This window comes from Coptis chinensis, chromosome 3, assembly GCF_015680905.1.
Source record: "Coptis chinensis isolate HL-2020 chromosome 3, ASM1568090v1, whole genome shotgun sequence".
Lineage (NCBI taxonomy): Eukaryota > Viridiplantae > Streptophyta > Magnoliopsida > Ranunculales > Ranunculaceae > Coptis > Coptis chinensis.
This window is the reverse complement of record NC_141458.1, coordinates 68,135,905-68,151,060: the sequence shown is the minus strand read 5'-3', so window position 1 is coordinate 68,151,060 and position 15,156 is coordinate 68,135,905. Positions and strand designations below refer to the sequence as shown.

Below are 15,156 nucleotides of genomic sequence, written 5' to 3'. Positions count from 1 at the left end.
TATAGTATAGAAGTAAGAGGGTGTATATATGGGCATAAGCGACCGGGCGAGGTGGAGCATCCTTTTCGGTTAAGCCTCTAGAGTTGGGTCATACTCAACTCGATCCCGGTCCGGGTCGACCTAACCTTGATGAAGGAGTGGATAACACGACCCGAGAGAGTTTGAAGTGAGGAGCCAAAGGAGTGAACGTCTAATTTCTATTAGAGTTTAGATAGATAAAATAGGGGGATGGGAGTCAAATCCATAGGTGGCAAAGAATAAGCAAAGCGAGGAGTAGATCGATCGACTTCTAATTAGACAAGCCCCATTGCGGTCGTTTTCTCGGTTTGTACCGATTCATTGTGCCCGCCCGGTGATCTTTGATACAGTTTGCCCGGTTAAAAGGGCAGAAGGTGGTTAAGTCAGCTCAATCAAGTAAAAGTACATCATTTGGTGATCAATTGCCCGGCTTAAAAGGCTCAAGGACTTGTTTTCCGAGTTTGGAGCGATAACATCCTGCAAGGTCATGCTTGATTCTCAATGGCGAGGCGGGGGTTTGGTTTTGTTGCCTTTTCTACCCGAGAGAATGCCACTAAAGGCAGTCAAAGAAATGAATGGAAAGATGATTGGAAAAAAGCCTCTTTATGTTCTTTGGCCCCCGAGTAAAGAAGAAAGGAAGGCAATTCTAGAGGCACGTCTGCTTTCAAGTTCAAGCATCGGGGAGTGGCACATGTGTCCTCCGATTTGCATTTATCATCTCCTTTGGCTTCTACCCATGGCCCTCAAAGCAACCTTACTTTGGCCAAGGTTATGCTAGTTTAGTTTGACCACAGCCGCGAGGTTATGGATATGAGCAATTTGATTTTGGAAATCGTCCGGCTATGGCTCACGATTATCTGATGCATGACCACCTCTCGAGCCAAAGGGCGGCTGAAGCGCCAATAGGTGTAAGACTAAGTGGAACTCCACAACAACAACTGCATCGAGGCACGCCCTGCTCAAGTCCAAGCATCGGGGAATGGCACATCGTCCTCCGGTTTGCATTTATCATATCCTTTGGCTCCTACACTTGGCCCCGGACACCTACTTTTCGCCAAGGCTATTCTGATTTAGTTCCACTAGAGCCTGCAGGTTGTGGCTATGAGCAACAATTTGTGTTTGGAAATCTTCCAGCTATGGCTTTAAAGTATATGATGCCAGACCACCTCTGGAGTGAAGGGCAGCCTGGACTTCCGATGAGGTGTAAATCGCGATGGAATTCCACAACCAAGAATCGCCGGATGTGAGAGTCGGATATATCCTCTGTTGTAGTGACTTGAACATGTTTTTTTTTTTTTTTTTTGAAACGTTTATGAGGGGTTTGGCAGACCCCAACCTGTATTAATCAAACTCTCTGGTACAACTTACCAATAGCATCTTCCTCTACTATTACATTAAGCTCATACGTAAGAGGAGGCATGCTTACAAAATTAACTCCAAGATTTATAATTCTATCCCGAGTAGTACTAGACTTAGCCATCAAGTCTGCCGCTCTATTCTTTTCCCTATACACATGGGACACACTAACCGACCCACACTGGTTCATTAGCCTCGGATGCCTTCCATCAGTATCGAGGCGGTACCAAGGGCTCATCTCACATGCATTAATAACTTGGACTGCTCTTAGAGAATCGGATTCAACCAGAATCATATTACAGTTAACACTGAGAGCTGCCAGAAGACCCGCCTCAATTCCTTTTAACTCTTGGATAATCACCAATCGTAAGTTCACATTTCCCATGTATAAGAGTATAGGAGACCCCTCATGGTTCCTCAATATACCGCCATAACCAACACTATCTTCAGTCACCGACCCATCCGAATTAATCTTGACGAACCCAAAAGGTGGTTTGGTCCACTTAACTAGCTCAGACGCTCGCTGCTTTATAGTGATCTCAATACCAAGTCTCACAATCAAATTCCTTGTCGCTGAAGAAGAGTCCTCAGTGGACTTGATTTACTCGCTGCAAGTAGGTTTTCATCTTCTCCATGATGTAGCTGCTAATCGACTCTGCAGAATGTGCTCTGTTCCTGAACCTCCTGCTATTCCTCTCGTTCCAAATCCCATACACAGTTGCACAAATCATCACCCTTGTTATCTCACTTGAGATCAAGTTCGATCTTGTCGTGGTGCAATGAAACGCCACTTTCGTGGATTCGCGCACCACTCCTCCCCCAGATTATCTTTTTACCACAGCCCAAATCTTTTTTTGTGAGCGCACAATTGAAGTAGAGATGCTTCAAATTTTACGGGAGTTTGTCGTTACACAAGCAACACTCTGAATGAGAGAGAATCTTCCTATGAATCGGCCCGATCTTGTGTTGCGGACATCCATAAGCAGGTTGCTAGGTGATGAAAGAATGTTTCGGAATATTATATTTGCCCCACACCAATTTATACCAACCAACCTTTTCTCTCATCTTCTTGATGGATATGTAAGCTGACTTAGTGGAGAACCTACCTGAACTTGTAACAGTCCACAATACCAAATCCTGAGCCATATTGACATTGATGGGAGTCTGTAAGATTTTTTATTTCAACTCACCGTTTGGCAAGTTGAGGACCTTATCGTTCCAAGTACCGTTCGTAATCAGCTCACTTACTTTAGCATCATCTGGTTCATGGATGAAATTTCTAGCTTGTGCATTGTGGATTAGCAACATAGAGGCTATCCAAGGATCGTGCCATAAACTAGTTCCTTCTCCGTTAGTAATCAAGCATCTAATATATTTCCGAGCAATCTTTCTGTGTTTCAGTATACTCCTCCACACCCACGAGCAATCCGAAGGAATCTTTATAGTCCAAAAATGTTTCTGTCGAATGTGGTACTCCCAAGTCCACTTCGTCCACAGAGTTTCATCCTTAGTAGCAACCTTAAAGACAAACCCACAGTATGCTGCTTTGTTCCATACCCTAGGATCAATAATACTCAGTCCACCTTCCTCTTTATGCAACCTCAAGGTTGCATGACTTGCTTTATGTATCTTCACTTGTACCAAATCTCCAGACCACATAAATATGTTACAGAGTTTAGTGACCTTGTCCAAGACACCAACTGGAATGATAAAAGTCTTCGCCCAATATATATGAAACGAGGACAGGATAGACTGTATAAGTTGTAATCTGCCCGCATAAGATAAAGACCTGTTCTTCGGTTGGACATTCTCATGGTGATTTTTCAATCGGTGGCAAGCAATCCTTAGTGCGATTCTAGCGAAAGTGGCGGCAGCCCGGATATTTTATGGGAGGGTGACCGGTTGAACCCCAACAAACCCGCAAGAGCTAGCCCATCATCATTTGTCATACTACCGGTGAGTATAGACGTCTTGAGTATTTATCTTCAGCCCACGTGAGAGAAGAGAAATAATTGATTGCCGACTTAATGACCCAAGATAGAGCCGACTTCCCCTTTACAAAAAAAGTAGCACATCATCAAACAAAACTTCGGATGAGTTATTGCAAGTCTTTTACATCATCGGAATGAGGTGGATGCCTTTCAACAGAGCCCTTACGCCAGCAGACCACCTAACAGTTCCATTACCAGTACGAACAAATACGGAGACAAAGGATCACCTTGCCTTAACCCTCGTTTCCCTTCAAAGAAGCCATACGGACTACCATTGACAAGGACTGAATAACAAGGAGAAGAGAAGCACATAACTAGCCAACCAATAAACTTGTCGGGGAATCTGAATCTCTTGAGCACCAGCAGTAGAGATTCCCAGCTAACAGTGTCATAAGCTTTTTGGATATCAACTTTGATAGTGCATCTCTGCGGCCCATGCTTTCTGTTGTATCCTCTGAGCAATTCATGAGCCAGTAGAAGATTGTCCTGTATATATCTTCTAGGAACGAATGCTGACTGATTAAGAGCGATCAACTGTTCCATGTAAGGCTTCATCCTATTACTGAGAACCTTTGCAATACATTTAAAAGTAATATTGCAGCATGCAATCGGACGAAATTCATCAACCTGTGAAACAAAAGGCTTTTTAGGAATCAGACATAGAAATGTTGCATTAGTACCTTTATGAATTTTGTTTTGACCGAACACTTCCTTGACAGCTCTTAGGAAATCTTCACCGACTATGTCCCATGAATCTTTGAAGAAGAATGTTGTATAGCCATCAGGCCCTGGGGATTTAAAGTCCTCCATATCAAATAAAGCTCGTGTAATTTCCCCATTTGTAACCTCTTCTGACAGTTTAGCTGCTTGTACCGAATCCACCACCCCCTAGCGATATGTCCTCCAACGGCAACCCAAGATTTCGTCGATGCGAGGCCCTCAACTCCCGAAGGTCCCGAAGAAAGCCCGATGAAAGCGTTGGACACTTGTGCTACTCCTTCATGTTTTACCCCGCTCATATCTGAAACAGTCCACACAAAATTACGATTCCTTCTTTCTTTTATTGCTTGATGGAAGAATGCATTTCCTTTATCGCCGTAATCTAGCCAATCATTTTCATCTTTGACCTTAAGTTCCATATACTCCATCTCAATCAGTTTACACAGGAGAGTTCTAGCTTTTCTTTCCTTTTTCATGGCGGAGGTGCGTAGGGAACTTTGTAGTTCTTTCTGTAATCTGTGAAGATCCTCCCTTGCTGCCTCAGTTTTTATATGAATATCGGACATATGCACCCTTGCCCATCCTCGCAGTTTAGACTTAAGAATCTTCAATTTTTGGACCAGTATATATAGACAACTGCCCGTCACCTCTGTAGCCCAAACTTGCTGAACCAACTCTTTGAAACTGTCATGAAGGGCCCATGAATTACAAAACCGGAAAGGAACTCTCCCTTTTTCAGCATCAACCAAGCAGACTATCATGGGAGAATGGTCCGAAATTCCTTGCGGAAGGAATTCAGCTGAGGCATGCACAAACAAAGACGACTAGAGGATGTTGATAAGAACCCTGTCAATCTTTGACCATTTCCTATTAGCTCCTACTCCATAATTAGTCCACGTAAAATAACACCCTGATGCTTTTAAATCAAACAACCCAGATCGACTAGGGGTCCCCTAAAAGGAACTATTTCTCGAGGATGGACCAGCTCCCCTATCCTCTCATGAGAATAGAGCACACTATTAAAGTCTCCCTGCACACACCAAGGTCCTGTAAAACTATTGTGAAGCTGCCGCAAATCCTGCCACAGCCCTAATCTCTCCTGGCTATTATTACTCACATAGATAAGCGTTGATAGGAAGCTAGCTGAGTTAGGACGAATAGTCACCCTGTAGTGTACAAACTGAGCTGTCTCTTGAATCTTACTCACGTCCACAAAATTTGGGTTCCAAAGAATCCATATTCTACCCCCAGGATTACTACTATAATTACTCTCAAAATGCCAATTCAGAGCACATATATCACTAATGTTTTTCCTCTTCACCTCCTTGACTTTCGTTTCCAGAAGCCCCAACAAGCAAAGATTATTCTTCAGAATGAATTTATTCACTTCCTTCACTTTTTTTATTTCGTTTAGTCCCCTGATATTCCATGTTCCAATCTTGATCATTTTGCTTAATGTTTATTACTACCGGACCCCTTTGGTCTACCTTTCTTCTTCCTCTCAGATACCTGAGCATGCTTACCCTGAGCTGTACTTCCATCCTCATTGTTTATCTCGTTGATTTCTGCTCTTTTCTGTGCCCTGGTTTTAGCTTTCACCACCTTTTCCTTAACCGGCTCATGATCTGTGAAGAATTCTATAGGATTTTGTTGGTGCAGTAACTGAGAAACTGCTGTAGATGGACCAGTCACCAGATGTACTGAAGAAGTAAGTAGGTGAAGCCATGATTGGCCAGTTGGCTTTTAAAGGGACAATTTTTTTGCTAAGAAAGTTGATTTATGTGTTTATAGCTTCTATTATAGAATAGAATACTAATGGAGAACAGTATCATTAGTTTAATCAAGGCCATGGTGTTTGGCAAGATCGATTTTGCGTCACGGATCTCGGTCATATCACTATTAGTTGTATAATGAGTGTGCGTTTTCTGAAGAAAAAAAATTGCCCTGGCTTAAGCTTATGAATAGTATGATTTTGTTTACGCTGTTTTCGCAGCTCTCGCATCGAAAGAAGAGGAAGACTAGTGCTTCTTTTGAAGACGAACATCAAAACAATGATTTCTTTTAATACGCTTCGACATGAGATTGACGATCGAGGGCTTTTGTGCCTAGGGTGGAGTTGGGAATAATTCAATTGGAACACCACAGAGGGCACGCATGACCAGGAAGGTTTTGAAGTGAAAATATACCACACCTCCCTTTTATTTTGTGCTTGGAGTTGGAAATGAGCTGCTATGCCCACAGCTCTTATTCGAGTCCTTTTATTTTGAGTATCTGAGGAAGCATCCCACCGATACCTTTACATCTGACTCTGCCATCTGTTGGAACTGCTTTTTGTAGTTGAGCTTGTTTGCTTGATTTACTTGATGTTTAGCATTGCTTATTTTATTGTTTCATTGGTGATAACTTTATGACACGAGGTTTTTTAATGGTTTGGCATTTACATGTACAATTTAGTTCAAAATCTATTAGCTTTTGGTTATTTTTGTCTTCTTATTTGATCTGTACCTTCATGAATGTGATCGAGTTATAACTTTGATAAGTTCTTTCTAAGTTTTTGGCCATGGGCACCAATTTACGCATATAGGAGGTGCATAGTTTTACATGCATTGCCAACTTGTGTATATTAGGTTTATTAATGTTTCTAATAAATTTACTAACGTGATTTTTTTTTTTTTTTTTTTTTTTTTTTTTTTTTTTTTTTAAATTTGTTGTGCTAGATTGGTTGATTGGTCGCGTAGTAGTAGTAGAGCCAAGAAGAAGCTCGAGTGGATTTGCTCAAATTAGCATGCTATAGATATTATTTGTGGAATTTTAGTTTTGAATAATTCGTTTAAATTTAGTTGAGCGTTGTTAAGATTATGTGAGGCGATGTATTTTTCATAAAAAATAGTTATGTGAATTCTTTAAGATTTTTGTATTGAATGATTTAGTAATGAAATTCATTTTGTTATGATTTGTGGTGAATTGTTATAGGGTTCTTGTGTTCTATAAAAATTGTTTTTGGGCGAGGATTATGTAAATGAAAATGTACAGGTATATGTATGAATTGCACCATTTGTAATGCTAAATCGTCCCAAATAAAGCGTGTGCTTTTCTCGGAATTTATATCATTTGCAACAATTTTGGTGTAGCTAAAAACTTTGATTCTACGTAAGTAGCGTAGACACCTTTTGCCACACTTGGTGTGTCGCTAAATTTATGGACTTCTTTTCCCCGCCAAAAATGCGACTAAAAATTCAAACTTTCCGCACTATGTAGCCACATATATAAACTTTCCGCAACAGAAATAGTGTAGCAAAAGGTTGCCTTTTGCGACGCCTAGTTGTGCAGCTAAAGGTATCACTTTTGCAACGCCATCCTAGTTGTTACAAGCTCTCTTTTGCGACGCCAAGCGTTGCAAATAGTTTGAAATAAATTTGCAATTAATTTAATTTTCATAAATGAAGTAGCAACGGAATTAGTGTATTAGCAACGCCCATAGGTGTCGCAACAAACTAGGAACATTTGACATGCCACTTTTGGCGTTGCATTTGAGTATTTGAGATGCACTTTTTAGCCACGCCTTTGCAACGCCATCTGGTGCGTTGCGACAGATCTTTTGCCACGCTCAAAGGCACTTTTAGCGATAGGGTATGGCGCTGCTAAAAACATGTTCTGTTGTAGTGTTAGATAACTTTTGTGCAGTTGTTTGGTTACATCTCCGTGTTCCACATGGGCAATATTATTTCAGGTTCTTTAGCCAACATAGTTTTATGTAAATTCTATTAAAATGTTAATTTTCTTTCATATCATATATTTTAATATTGTATTAGTAAACAGTAAGCAACAATACATGCCGAACATATGAATTCTAAAGATTGTTGTGCTATAATATATTCTCTAGCACTGTTCAATTTAAGAATCTTCGAAAACAATCTGTGCCGAAGTCACGGGCATTAACTAGTCAACTTAACAAAACAGGACTGTTTTCTGAATCGCGGCTGGGATTCAGTTTGAGGGGTATAAATCGAGAGTCAAAACAGAAGACACGTGTAAAATTAGAAAAGAATTAACTAGTAATTAATTAGCACAAATTCTTTTCCAATAAACCCTTCGGTTCTCTATCTTCTTAAACGGCGCTAAGCAAGATTGGGCATAATTAAATTTGACGTCTTTTAAGTTTCTGTAACAGTGTAACCCATCGTCTCTTGCTTTCTTTCACTGTCTCGCCACCATTTTTACCTTCTCAAACCCAACGTAATCTCTCTTCTCTATCTGACTTCATGTCCTAACTTGGCTCTCCAAAAACCATTAGTCGCCATTAAGTCCGTTGCTAAATGATAAGTAGAAAATTGAACCCACGTTTAAGTCACTCTCTTCTTCTCTCCCTTCTAAATTTAGACATCACAATTAGAAACAATAGAAATAAAAAATGAAGTAATGGAATTCCAATTCTTTTTTTGGGTTCTTTTAGATCAAGTGAAACCATAAGATTGAGTGGAAGACACTCTTTTGCTCTGGAAAAAAACATGGAAACGCAAAAGGATGTAGTAACTCAGTTCGCTGGAGTGCGAAGACAAGTCCGACTTCAAACACCATTGTGATCAAACACTCATTGCATCTATGCACCATAATCTTTATTATTAGTTTGTAATAACTTTCCAGGTTTTGGCATCTTCGTCTCCTTCATCCACAATCAATTTTTTTTCCTTCATCCATTGGCTTCATCATAAAAAAGTTGATTATGGATGAAGAGGTAAACTTTATCATCATAAAAGTCTTTTGCTTGACTTTCAAATTTGAGTGATTTTTTTTCATCTGCTAAAGTGTTCCTGGTTGGGTGCTTGCTTCCACATAGTTGGTTAATATCTAGATAATTTGCTATTCTGTTACAAGCAATGTTTTGAAAACCGAACCGGTGATCGAACCGATTTTTTGTTAAAATGGTTCAACCATGGTTCGACTCGGTCGGACCGATTGATGTTTATTTAGTAAATTTTTTAATAATTACAATAATAAAATGAATAAATACATGTTTTAATTTAATATTAATTGGTATTATATATCAAAATAAATTTATTATACAAAAAATACATAGTAGTATGTTGGTTTGGAGTTTGGATTATCTTGTTTAGGTGTTAAGTTCAACTCCCCATATTATCAATTTTTGAAAAAAAAAAAAAAAAAAATTATATAAGGGTGATCCGGTTTAGAGCGGAACCGGTTCGCCAGTTCAACCACGGTTTAAACTTAGACCGAGAGTCCAACCATAAACTCAAGTTTTAACTGAACCGAACCGAAAATTTACCGGTTCCGGTCGGATCACGGTTCAACCACCGGTCCGGTCCGGTTTTCTAAACACTGGTTACAAGTGGTGGACAGTGGGGTAACAAGATTCACTGAAGAGAATAACCCTTAGAAATATGTGGTGCTAGATACTCTGTCATGGGTTCCATGACCAATTAGTTTTAAGTCTGCAAAATTGTAGATTCACACTCCAACTTATATCTGTAATTATGTGATTCAGATCTCTGCGGAAAATGTAATAAGACGTGATTGTTAGAAAGATTTAGAAGTAAGTTTTGGAACTTCTACTGGAGGCACAATTTTGTCTGCGTTTAATAGGTCTGATCACATTTGCCAAACTTGGTTTTATTACTGTCTTTTGCCTTATTTGTAGCATATTACGCATTTGATTATCAATAGGGTAAAAAAGGAGAAAAGGATACATGTGTTTGACTACCAAAAAGGAAGAAAACACAAAAAAGGGAATGATATGTTTTTTATTAGATTTGAGGATAACAGTCCATTTTAAGGAGAGAAAACAAATGTGCATATAAATGAAAGACACAATCTGATTAAAGGTGCGGCTGGGATTCAATTTCAGGGGTATAAATCGAGGGTCGGGATTAGACAACCCATGAGTTGGATTAGACATTAATTAGATTCTTAATTGTGAAATTAGAAACCCTTCGTTTCTTTACGACTCTTTAATAGTGAAAACCCTTTGTTTCTATTTTCGTTCTCTCTCCCAGAAACCCACAACCGTTCTTAATTGTGCAATTAAATTTAAAAGAACCCTTCATTTAAACTTAACAAAACAGGGCTGTCATCTAACGGCAAAAAATCCTTCGTTCTCAAATTTACCAAAACCCAAACCCTTCAATCACTTCAATTTAAATGAGGTCTCTAATTATTTGGTTCTCCAACGCCAACTTTTTCCACTCTGTCAAACCCTTCCTCTTCATCGTTTGGGTTTCTCTCTCACTCTTGAATAAAGGTTCCCTCTTCATCTATGCATGGACTAAAGGTGTGTTGTTGATTTGACATTTACCATGTTTCATTGATTTTTGAATTTTGAATTTGTTTTAACTCTATATACTATTTCATTCATGTAATTGTCATGGCTATATTTCTTCAATCTGCTATGGTATTTCTTGCCTTCACTGTCTCATTGTATTGGTGTTTGCTTTTTCATTTCTACTTAATTTTTATAAAGTGTAGGCGGTTTCTTCATATTATTGCAATATTGGAGGTTTGGTTAATTTGCAAGTTCACATAATCATAATTCTCTTCGCCCCTCATAATCTTCTGAAATTGGTTTTCAGGTTTCTTCTGAAGGATGTTGGCTTTTTCTTATCTACATGCATTTTTTATACCTAGACTATCATACACATTAAGTATAAAGGTAAATCCGATGTTTTAATTGGGTTGAATACGGGTTCAAAAATAGAGTTCTTAAATGGGGTTTTCTTTTCACACTTGAAATTAATATGTATGTTTGGTTTAGTGCTACAACTTTTTTTTTTTTTTTTTTTTTTTTTTTGAGTTGAGGAACCGTTGTTTGTTTGTGTTTGTGTGTTTTCGCTATTTTTGTTTTCATTTTAAGTTTTGCACTTGCTGTGTTTGTTGTTTCTATTACTATTATTTTCCATTTGTATGGTACTTTATAATTCTTTCACCGGCGAATGGAGTTTGTATTCCAAGCACTATAAGCAATAAGGAGGTGCTACAAAGGTACGCCTTATTCGGGTATTTAATTTTATTTTTCATGTTATGTTTTAAAATGGATGTGCAAATACATAAAAAAAAAAAAAAGTTGTAATGCCTAGGAAAAACGTACACTTATAGCGGTATGGCAAAACCACTCTTGACCAAATTGCAAATGTGCACTGATTTTATGTTCATCAAATTAACATTATTGATGGCAAGACACCAATCTATGTATACCTGGCATGACTATTTATAAGCATTTCATTGCTCTTTTAGTGAAGACTATCTCAGCTAAGTGCATTACACGCAACGATTAGATGAAAAGTTGTGTAGGTTAACAGGGATGTTTATTCCATTTTTGCATAGTAAGAATCATATATGGTCTTTAATAGGATTTTTTTTAGCATTTTGTTAGGTTTTTGTTATTCTTGCTTCTTGCTAAGGTTCAAACACGTTGTATTGCATGGCAAATATTTTTTTTCCCCATTTTGTTCATTTTAATTAATCATGGAAATGAGGCATCTTATAGGTTGTTCTTTGGGGCATAGTGTGTTGCTTAAAAATTCTTGCACTGCTGTGAAACTTTACACAATTTGTTGATCAAACCACTTGACCAAGTGACTGATATTTTGTTGTATTTGTTCTCGATCCTCGATAGGCACAGTTAATAAATTGATATATGTTACACCTTTGACTATTACTTAGTGCATATATTGTTTTCATCGAACAGTCTAAAATGATGCATTTATTGCATATGTTTAGGAGTCGTCTGTTTTGATTTTGGTGGTTGCTGGTTTTGACTTCAGTACTTTGGTAATTTGGCATACTATTATCAAATATATTTACTGGACTGTTACACCTCTCACATTGTTGTTGGCGATGGAGGTATTGAAATCGGCATTGGAAGTAGTGTTGGTGTTCGGACTGGTACTACTGTTGCTACCTGAAAATCTACTTCATATTTGAAATTGATTTATAGAGTAATCTATACAGATACTGCTAGCACAATCTTAATAGTAAAACTATGAGTTAGCGAGTGAGATCAAGTGTAATTTGTGCTCAGCGCAACCTATATTCTGTGTTGTTTTTGGTTTTTGTTTTTTTTTTTTTTTTTTTTTTTTTTTTTTTTGCTTTGGTAAGATTTGAATGTATCTGTAACGTGGAGATGTATGTATGTTAGTTGCACTGTATAAATCGTGTATTAGGGTTTTTGGGATGTTTGTTTATTTATAGTTTTTTTTTCTTATTCGAGGATTACTTACTTGATTTAAATGGCATTAGTCGAGATGGTTAAGTAGCTAGTTCTACGAATCAATATATCTTTTAGTAGTTGAATTTATGACTGAGGTATGAGGTTTTATATTTGGTTTGGATGTATTCTTATTAAATTTTTAGGTTATTATAGGTTTATATTTATGTAATGTCGAATATACAAAAGAGACTGTCAAAATTTTACTAGAAAAGTCACATATCTTAGGTATGTAATTGCATGAGATTTGGGGCGTTGTAAAATGATATCATTATACTAATATTGTATATACATTCCTGTTGAATTGAAATATTCTCCAACTACCCATGTCGATCACTTTGTTATCTTTTTAGCTTTTGATACCTTCCCCTCCTAAAAATGAAATTCGTGAATCCATGTTGTTCCCTGGACTCTGTAATAAACTTAATTTCTTATTGCATAATCGTGTGTGTTAAGATTTATACCAATTTGATAAATATTTTTGTTTGGCTTTCAGTTATGTCATTGAGGTAGATATTGATTACACTTGAGGTATTATACCTTTCTATAACCCCTTTAAAATTTATACGCGCGCTTAACGGATTGTACCCTCATTTTAGGCCACTTAGGTGAATATGATTTCATTGCCAATTGCAGAACTTTGAAGTCACATCTCTTTCATTTTGGTCAACTGCGCCCTCCTTTTCACGCTATTAACGATCCAGTGCCTTTCTTTTAACTTTGCACTTTGTTTATCTTAACTTTGCACTTTGTTTCTTCTTTCATTGCCAATTGCAGAACTTTAAAGTCACATCTCTTTCATTTGGGTCAACTGCGCCAAGGTAATATCATTTTCACGCTATTAACGCTCCAATGCCTTTCTTTTAACTTTGCACTTTGTTTATCTTAACCTTGCACTTTGTTTCTTCATCTATGTTTTTAGATTGTAATAGTTTTATATTGTAGGTTTTTTATTTGTTTTTGTTTCTTTCATTTAGTTACATCCGATTGTGTAACTTATTTAGTCAATCCCAACTGGACCCAACAATCATTCCACACTAATCCTAAAAGTAATCTAAGTTCTATGTACTTAATTTTAGTTATTTGTCCTCCTAACTGAGGAACCGTTGTTTGTTTGTATTTGTGTGTTTTTGCCATTTTTGTTTTCATTTTAAGTTTTGCATTTGCTATATTTGTTGTTTCTATTACTATTCTTTTCCATTTGTATGGTACTTTATAATTCTTTCACCGGCGAATGGAGTTTGTATTGCAGGCTCTATAAGCAATAAGGAGGTGCTACAAAGGTACAGATCGGGCATTTTATTTTATTTTCATGTTGTGTTTTAAAATGGAGGTGCAAATACATAAAAATGTTGTAATGCCTAGGAAAAACGTACACTTATAGCGGTATGGCAAAGCCACTCTTGACCAAATTGCAAATGTGCACTGATTTTATGTTCATCAAATTAACATTATTGATGCCAAGACACCAATCTATGTATACTTGGCATGACTATTTATAAGCATTTCATTGCTCTTTTAGTGAAGACTATCTTAGCTAAGCGCATTACACACACAACGATTAGATGAAAGTTGTGTAGGTTAACAGCGATGTTTATTCCATTTTTGCATAGTAAGAATCATATATGGTCTTTAATATGATTCTTTTGCATATTGTTGGGTTTTTGTTATTCTTGCTTCTTGCTAAGTTTCAGACATGTATTGCATGGCAAATATTTTTTTTTCCCATTTTTTTCATTTTAATTATTCATGGAAATGAGGCATATTATAGGTTGTTCTTTGGGGCATAGTGTATTGCTTAAAAATTCTTGCATTGCTGTCAAATTTTACACGATTTGTAGATCAAATCGCTTGACTAAGTAACTTATATTTTGTTGCATTTGTTCCCGATCCTTGATAACTATGTTGCTAGCAATATAGGCACAGTTAATAAATTGATATATATTACACCTTTGATTGCTACTTAATGCATATCTTGTTTTCATCTAACAGTCTAAAATAATGCATTTATTGCGTATGTTTAGGAGTCGTCTATTTTGATTTTGGTGGTCGTTGGTTTTGACTTCGGTATTTTGGCATACTATTATCAAATATATTCACTGGACTGTTACACCTCTCACATTGTCATTGGCGATGGAGGTATTGGAATCGGCATTGGAAGTAGTGTTGGTGTTGGGGCTTGGTACTGCCGTTGCTACCCGAAAATATGCTCTCTTTGAAATTGATTTATAGAGTAAAAGTACGATTGATAATGTGAGAAAAAGTGTAATCTATGCAGATACTGCTAGCACAATCTTAATAGTAAAACTGTGAGTTAGTGAGTGAGATCCAGTGTAATTTGTGCTCAGCGCAATCTCTATTATGTGATTTTTTTTTTTTTTGGTGAGATTTGAATGTATCTGTAGTCTGTGAAAAGTTGTCGAGCAATTGAATTGTTACATGCTACTGTATTTTACCATCACACAGACCAACTATTGGAACAATGGAGAGTATCTACACTTCTCCAGTACCAGTAACTAGCAACCACTGATGATATCCAATGTAGGTGTTGGGGGCCTTGTGCACAAATTCATCACTATACAATATTTACCTGGATTTTACGGTTTAGACATAAATGAACATAACTTATAAGTACATAGAATCAAAGAATTACTTGGAAAATCACCAAGAGTTACTGATTAAGTTGCAAAAAGTAACAAAAAGTAACGAAACTAAATAAGATAATGGTCTTTCACATACTGCTATAAAACATAGTACTTTGTGAAGAGTACACGGTTCTCAGTGATGTTCAAGTATTTGCTTATTCGATTTTTTTAATTACTTATAATAGTTAATTACTATCATGTTCGG

The 15,156-nt window shown here is 37.3% G+C and overlaps 1 long non-coding RNA gene across 3 annotated transcripts; it reads left to right on the top strand.

Annotated features, from left to right (window-relative positions):
- Positions 1 to 9,954: 9,954 nt before the first annotated feature.
- LOC147510525 (uncharacterized) lies at positions 9,955 to 14,764 on the top strand. 3 transcript variants are annotated; one of them, XR_015218912.1, is made up of 5 exons: positions 9,955 to 10,374; positions 10,673 to 10,752; positions 12,803 to 13,127; positions 13,559 to 13,589; positions 14,331 to 14,764. It is a non-coding gene; the product is annotated as an uncharacterized LOC147510525 (long non-coding RNA). The 3 variants fall into 3 exon arrangements; XR_015218913.1 differs by having other exon boundaries at positions 9,960 to 10,374; positions 12,803 to 12,837; positions 12,943 to 14,764; XR_015218911.1 differs by having other exon boundaries at positions 9,962 to 10,374; positions 12,803 to 14,764.
- Positions 14,765 to 15,156: the final 392 nt, after the last annotated feature.